Here is an 8,319-nt window from a genome sequence, read left to right as displayed (position 1 = left end):
GAGGAATAACTAAACATTTCACACCCAGAGCAGAAAAGTGCGGGAGAGACAGGAGAAGCCGCCATGCTAAACCGGCTAAGAGCTAGTAGCTACGCTAAGCTAGCGGATTCCTAAAAACACGCAAAGTGAATAATGTGTAAATAATTTAGAGGTGATTCAGCAGAAGGAGTGCTTTAGTTAAGGCACGTAAAGATTACACTGGGAAACAAATCGTAATCTAGATAACTTGCTCAATCTAACTGCGCAGATTAAACAGCTAACAGATACAGCAAAACACCGCTGTGCTCTGGAACAGGAAGTGATACAATACCGCAGTGAGAGCCAACCACCAGTAGAGGCAAGCAAGAGTCAAAGCCTTTCCTGTATATTTGACATCCTTGACCATGAAAACATACCACTAGAACTTGAAATCACTTTTATGTCTTTATTAGTTCAAAAGTTATTGTATAAGCATTTAAGACCTTTTGTCTGACTTAGTGCTTGGCTCAGATAAGATAATTATAGTGGGCGATTTTAACATCCACACAGATGCTGAGAATGACAGCCTCAACACTGCATTTAATCTATTATTAGACTCATTTGGCATTGCTCAAAATGTAAATGAGTCCACCCACCACTTTAATCATATCTTAGATCTTGTTCTGACTTATGGTATGGAAATAGAAGACTTAACAGTATTCCCTGAAAACTCCCTTCTGTCTGATCATTTCTTAATAACATTTACATTTACTCTGATGGACTACCCAGCAGTGGGGAATAAGTTTCATTACACTAGAAGTCTTTCAGAAAGCGCTGTAACTAGGTTTAAGGATATGATTCCTTCTTTATGTTCTCTAATGCCATATACCAACACAGTGCAGAGTAGCTACCTAAACTCTGTAAGTGAGATAGAGTATCTCGTCAATAGTTTTACATCCTCATTGAAGACAACTTTGGATGCTGTAGCTTCTCTGAAAAAGAGAGCTTTAAATCAGAAGTGCCTGACTCCGTGGTATAACTCACAAACTCACAGCTTAAAGCAGATAACCTGTTGTGAAAGTGTAGTGACACAGACCCACAACAGGGGGCGCAAATGAACGGTCAATAGATGAGCCAAAAAGTAACAATTTAATGTTATGAAATGTGCACAACGAAATACAGACAATCTCAGAATATAATTACAGTCAAATCACAAAGGTGACATGTGGGCAGGCTCGACGATAGAAGACGTCTGTCCTGAGAAGAGCCGGAACCACACGATTTCCGCCGCCACCGAACCTGGTGAATACTGGAGCCGCCAAGTCCCGAATTCCCAGGTGTTCACCGTCCCCGACTGTCGGATCTGGTACTGCTGGCGAGAACAAAGACAGTCAAGTGTAGGTGTGTGCACACCCAGTAACAACAACAGTTGGAATGCCACCTCCACCTCTCACTCAATACGCTGATGAATTTACAGTGATCCCTCAGAGGAAAAGAGTGCCGTCCTGCACTCACTCAGCCTCCACAGGAAGAGGGACCGGTACTCCTGCAAACACTCACAATATACAGCTTATAAGTAACACAAATGGCTGAGGATATTACCTCCAATGAAGTACGATATCTCGGCAACGAGGTGGAGATGACGTCTGGTCTTTATGGAGTGAGATGATGTTGAGTAGATGGGTGACAGCTGTCAAGAGATAATGAGTGACAGTTGTCACCCCCGGCTGTGTCCGTGGCGGCAGCGCCCTCTCGTGCCTGAAGCCCGCACTTCAGGCAGGGCGCCCACTGGTGGTGGGCCAGCAGTACCTCCTCTTCTGGAGGCCCACACACAACAGGACCCCCCCCTCAACGGGCGCCTCCTGGCGCCCGACCAGGCTTGTTCGGGTGACGGTGGTAGAAGTCCGCCAGGAGGGCCGGATCCAGGATGAAGCTCCTCTTCACCCAGGAGCGTTCTTCGGGTCCATACCCCTCCCAGTCCACCAAGTACTGGAACCCCCGGCCCATCTGACGGACGTCCAGGAGCCGGCGCACCGTCCAAGCCGGCTCCCCGTCGATGATCCGAGCAGGAGGCGGCGCCGGTCCGGGAGCACAGAGGGGTGAGGTGTGGTGAGGCTTGATTCGTGACACGTGAAAAACCGGATGGATCCGCAGTGAAGCCGGGAGTTAGAGCTTCACTGCGGCAGGACTGAGGACTTTGAGGATCTTGAATGGTCCGATATATCTGTCCTGAAGTTTCAGGGAGTCCACCTGGAGGGGGATGTCCTTTGTGGAAAGCCACACCTCCTGCCCGGGCTGGTAAGCAGGGGCCGGGGATCACCGGCGGTCTGCATGGGTCTTCGCCCTCGTCCGGGCCTTCAACAAGGCAGAACGGGCGGAGCACCACACCCGACGGCACTTCCGCAGGTGGGCCTGGACCGAGGGCACACTGACCTCTCCCTCCACCACGGGAAACAACGGGGGCTGATACCCCAAACACACCTCAAATGGGGAGAGGCTGGTGGCAGAGGACACCTGGCTGTTATGCGCATACTCGATCCAGGCCAGATGTTTACTCCAGGCCGTCGGGTGTGCGGACGTCACACAGCGTAGAGCTTGCTCCAATTCCTGATTGGCCCGTTCTGCCTGTCCATTGGTCTGCGGATGATACCCGGACGAGAGGCTCACAGTAGCCCCCAGTTCCCGGCAGAAGCTCCTCCAGACGTGTGAGGACAACTGGGGACCACGATCTGAGACAATGTCGGTGGGTATCCCATGCAGACGGACGACGTGGTGGACCAGGAGGTCTGCTGTCTCCTGGGCTGTTGGGAGCTTCGGGAGGGCCACAAAGCTCTGCAGCTCTGGCCTCTGGTGGGACGTACAACCGGTTCTTCGGACCTGTTCCTGGGTCCGGGCTCCGTGCCAGGGCCTCCCGGACGATCTTCTCCACGTTCCAGGTGAGGGTGGCCACGATAGTGGACTCAGGCAGGATGGGCTCCGGTGGATCCGACAGTGCAGTCTTGACCTCCTCTTCGTGTACCCAGGACAAGGCATCCGACCTCTGGTTCTTGGTCCTGGGGCGATAGGTGATCCGGAAGTCAAAACGCCCGAAGAACAGTGACCAGCGGGCTTGCCTGGGGTTCAGCCGCTTGGCGGTCCTGATATACTCCAGGTTCCGATGGTCAGTGAAAACCGTGAACAGCACAGACGCTCCCTCCAACAGGTGTCTCCACTCCTCAAGAGCCTCTTTCACCGCAAGGAGTTCTCGATTGCCGACGTCATAGTTCCGTTCAGCCGGGGTCAACCTGCGTGAAAAGTAGGCACACGGGTGAAGAACCTTATCGGTCTCTCCGCTCTGGGATAGCACGGCTCCTATCCCTGAGTCAGAGGCGTTCACTTCAACCACGAACTGGCGGCTAGGGTCGGGCTGCACCAAAACGGGCGCAGTAGAGAACCGTCGTTTCAGCTCCTTGAACGCGGCTTCGCACCGATCCGACCAGGTGAAGGGGACTTTTGGAGAGGTCAGGGCTGTCAGGGGGCTAACTACCTGACTGTAGCCCTTAATGAACCTCCTATAGAAATTAGCGAAGCCGAGGAACTGTTGCAGCTTCCTACGGCTTGTTGGTTGGGGCCAATCTCTCACCGCCGCAACCTTGGCCGGATCAGGGGCGACGGAGTTAGAGGAGATGATAAACCCCAGGAAGGACAAAGACGTGCGGTGAAACTCGCACTTAGGCTCAGGAGGGCTTATGTATGCTTCAGGGGATGGTGGGAGGGGTTGTTGAACCACCACTGGAACGTTCATATCCTGCACAGGGTCGGCAGGAGGAGGAGCTGCAGCAGCGCCCTGAGCGCTCGCCGCCATCTGCGCGGAGAGAGCCTCCACCCTGCGGTTCAGGAGGATGTTTTGCTCGGTCATTTGATCCAACCGAGCCGTAAAGGCGGTGAGAATGTGCTGCAGCTCACCAATCACGCCTCCTGCAGACGCCTGCGCTCCCTGCTCTCCCATTGGTCGTTCAACAGCCGGGTGACGCCCCTCGGAGTCCATGACGCTGGCCGAGATATCCTGTTGTGAAAGTGTAGTGACACGGACCCACAACAGGGGGCACAAATGAACGGTCAATAGATGAGCCAAAAAGTAACAATTTAATGTTGTGAAATGTGCACAACGAAATACAGACAATCTCAGAATATAATTACAGTCAAATCACAAAGGTGACGTGTGGGCAGGCTCGAGGATAGAAGACGTCTGTCCTGAGAATAGCCGGAACCACACGATTTCCACCGCCACCGAACCTGGTGAATACTGGAGCCACCAAGTCCCGAATTCCCAGGTGATCACCGTCCCCGACTGTCGGATCTGGTACTGCTGGCGAGAACAAAGACAGTCAAGTGTAGGTGTGTGCACACCCAGTAACAACAACGGTGGGAATGCCACCTCCACCTCTCACTCAATACGCTGATGAATTTACAGTGATCCCTCAGAGGAAAAGAGTGCCGTCCTGCACTCACTCAGCCTCCACAGGAAGAGGGACCGGTACTCCTGCAAACACTCACAATATACAGCTTATAAGTAACACAAATGGCTGAGGATATTACCTCCAATGAAGTACGATATCTCGGCAACGAGGTGGAGATGACGTCTGGTCTTTATGGAGTGAGATGATGTTGAGTAGATGGGTGACAGCTGTCAAGAGATAATGAGTGACAGCTGTCACCCCCGGCTGTGTCCGTGGCGGCAGCGCCCTCTCGTGCCTGAAGCCCGCACTTCAGGCAGGGCGCCCACTGGTGGTGGGCCAGCAGTACCTCCTCTTCTGGCGGCCCACACACAACATAACCTGTAAGTTGGAGAGGAAATGGCATCTCACTAATTTAGAAGATCTTCACTTAGCCTGGAAAAAGAGTCTGTTGCTCTATAAAAAAAGCCCTCCGTAAAGCTAGGACATCTTACTACTCATCACTAATTGAAGAAAATAAGAACAACCCCAGGTTTCTTTTCAGCACTGTAGCCAGGCTGACAAAGAGTCAGAGCTCTATTGAGCTGAGTATTCCTTTAACTTTAACTAGTAATGACTTCATGACTTTCTTTGCTAATAAAATTTTAACTATTAGAGAAAAAATTACTCATAACCATCCCAAAGACGTATCGTTATCTTTGGCTGCTTTCAGTGATGCCGGTATTTGGTTAGACTCTTTCTCTCAGATTGTTCTGAGTTATTTTCATTAGTTACTTCATCCAAACCATCAACATGTCTATTAGACCCCATTCCTACCAGGCTGCTCAAGGAAGCCCTACCATTATTTAATGCTTCGATCTTAAATATGATCAATCTATCTTTATTAGTTGGCTATGTACCACAGGCTTTTAAGGTGGCAGTAATTAAACCATTACTTAAAAAGCCATCACTTGATCCAGCTATCTTAGCTAGTTATAGGCCAATCTCCAACCTTCCTTTTCTCTCAAAAATTCTTGAAAGGGTAGTTGTAAAACAGCTAACTGATCATCTGCAGAGGAATGGTCTATTTGAAGAGTTTCAGTCAGGTTTTAGAATTCATCATAGTACAGAAACAGCATTAGTGAAGGTTACAAATGATCTTCTTATGGCCTCAGACAGTGGACTCATCTCTGTGCTTGTTCTGTTAGACCTCAGTGCTGCTTTTGATACTGTTGACCATAAAATTTTATTACAAAGATTAGAGCATGCCATAGGTATTAACGGCACTGCGCTGCGGTGGTTTGAATCATATTTATCTAATAGATTACAATTTGTTCATGTAAATGGGGAATCTTCTTCACAGACTAAGGTTAATTATGGAGTTCCACAAGGTTCTGTGCTAGGACCAGTTTTATTCACTTTATACATGCTTCCCTTAGGCAGTATTATTAGACGGCATTGCTTAAATTTTCATTGTTACGCAGATGATACCCAGCTTTATCTATCCATGAAGCCAGAGGACACACACCAATTAGCTAAACTGCAAGATTGTCTTACAGACATAAAGACATGGATGACCTCTAATTTCCTGCTTTTAAACTCAGATAAAACTGAAGTTATTGTACTTGGCCCCACAAATCTTAGAAACATGGTGTCTAATCTTGGAGTCATTTTTGATCAGGATATGTCATTCAATGCGCATATTAAACAAATATGTAGGACTGCTTTTTTGCATTTATGCAATATCTCTAAAATTAGAAAGGTCTTGTCTCAGAGTGATGCTGAAAAACTAATTCATGCATTTATTTCCTCTAGGCTGGACTATTGTAATTCATTATTATCAGGTTGTCCTAAAAGTTCCCTGAAAAGCCTTCAGTTAATTCAAAATGCTGCAGCTAGAGTACTAACGGGGACTAGAAGGAGAGAGCATATCTCACCCATATTAGCCTCTCTTCATTGGCTTCCTGTTAATTCTAGAATAGAATTTAAAATTCTTCTTCTTACTTATAAGGTTTTGAATAATCAGGTCCCATCTTATCTTAGGGACCTCATAGTACCATATCACCCCAATAGAGAGCTTCGCTCTCAGACTGCAGGCTTACTTGTAGTTCCTAGGGTTTGTAAGAGTAGAATGGGAGGCAGAGCCTTCAGCTTTCAGGCTCCTCTCCTGTGGAACCGGCTCCCAATTCAGATCAGGGAGACAGACACCCTGTCTACTTTTAAGATTAGGCTTAAAACTTTCCTTTTTGCTAAAGCTTATAGTTAAGGCTGGATCAGGTGACCCTGAACCATCCCTTAGTTATGCTGCTATAGACTTAGACTGCTGGGGGGTTCCCATGATGCACTGAGTGTTTCTTTCTCTTTTTGCTCTGTGTGCACCACTCTGCATTTAATCATTAGTGATTGATCTCTGCTCCCCTCCACAGCATGTCTTTTTCCTGGTTCTCTCCCTCAGCCCCAACCAGTCCCAGCAGAAGACTGCCCCTCCCTGAGCCTGGTTCTGCTGGAGGTTTCTTCCTCTTAAAAGGGAGTTTTTCCGTCCCACTGTCGCCAAGTGCTTGCTCACAGGGGGTCGTTTTGACCGTTGGGGTTTTTACGTAATTATTGTATGGCCTTGCCTTACAATATAAAATGCCTTGGGGCAACTGTTTGTTGTGATTTGGCGCTTTTTTAATAAAATTGATTGATTGATTGATAAAAACGATTTTTCGGTAATAGCGGTGTTGGGAAGGTGTCGTAACACGGACCCGCAACAGGGGGCGCAAATGAACGAACAATGGATGGAACAAAGAGTAACAATTTAATGTTGTGAAACGCACAACTGGATACAGACAAAGATATAATGCCAATTAAACACAAGGTGACGTGCGGGCAGGCTCGAAGATAGGAGACCTCTGGCGATCGAAGAGCCGGGACCCACACAGCTTCCACCACCAACGGCCTGAAGAACACCGGAGCCGCCAAGTCCTGAGTCTCCAGGTGGTCACCGTCTTCTGTTGCAGACCCTGGTGCTGCTGGCAGAAGATGAAAAACAGTTAATGGTGAGTGTGTATCCACACACCCAGTAATCCTTCTCCTACAGATCTTCAAGGAGGGAAAACCTCCACCTCCAGAAACAATTTCACCCGTGCAGCTCCTGTTAGTCTCGTCCCTGGATGGAGTGAGAGGCGAAGAACGTCGCCCTCCCACTATCCGCCAATCCAGCTTCAGACAGAGCCCGCAGGAACACGGCTGCACACAGAACAATGTTAGATACAACAATAATCACAGCAGAGAAGGTTACCTTAGACGGTAGCTGATTTCTCGGCGAGGAGGTGGAGTAATAATCCGGCTTTCGTAGGGACGGTGGTGATTGGTGACAGCTGGTGTAAATGAGTGACAGCTGTCACTCTCTGTTGTCTCGGCGCCCTCTCATGCTTGAAGCCCGCACTCCAAGCAGGGCGCCGACTGGTGGTGGTGGGCCAGCAGTACCTCCTCTTCAGCGGCCCACACAACAAGCGGTTTTCTTCTGGATCTAGCTCCATAACATTTGAAGCTACATCAAATCTGATGACACATTACTGAATCAGTACAGATTCAGCTACAATTTGGTGTTAGTTGTGCATCTCTAGCTTCATTTGTCACCTCACACTGACACATTTTCTATTTTTTCCCTATATTTTTGCATATTCTGGATCACCAGATCCGGAATCCAGATCCGATCATCACCAGACTTTGTTGTTTGATAGAACATTTGACTATGTTACACCTTAATTTTTTTTCAAGCCTTTCTGCCTTGTTTTTGTGGAGTTAGAAAGAATCCTTTAAAAAATTCCTGGATCCGGATCGTGATCCGGATCACCACTAAAATTTAATCACTTGTTCCTCTTGTCATTTCCAACCACTCCACAAAATTTAATCAAAATCCGTTCAAACCTTTTTGAGTTATCCTGCTGACAAACAGACA

This window comes from Thalassophryne amazonica, chromosome 16 (assembly GCF_902500255.1).
Source record: "Thalassophryne amazonica chromosome 16, fThaAma1.1, whole genome shotgun sequence".
Taxonomy (NCBI): domain Eukaryota; kingdom Metazoa; phylum Chordata; class Actinopteri; order Batrachoidiformes; family Batrachoididae; genus Thalassophryne; species Thalassophryne amazonica.
This window is presented reverse-complemented; position numbering follows the sequence as displayed.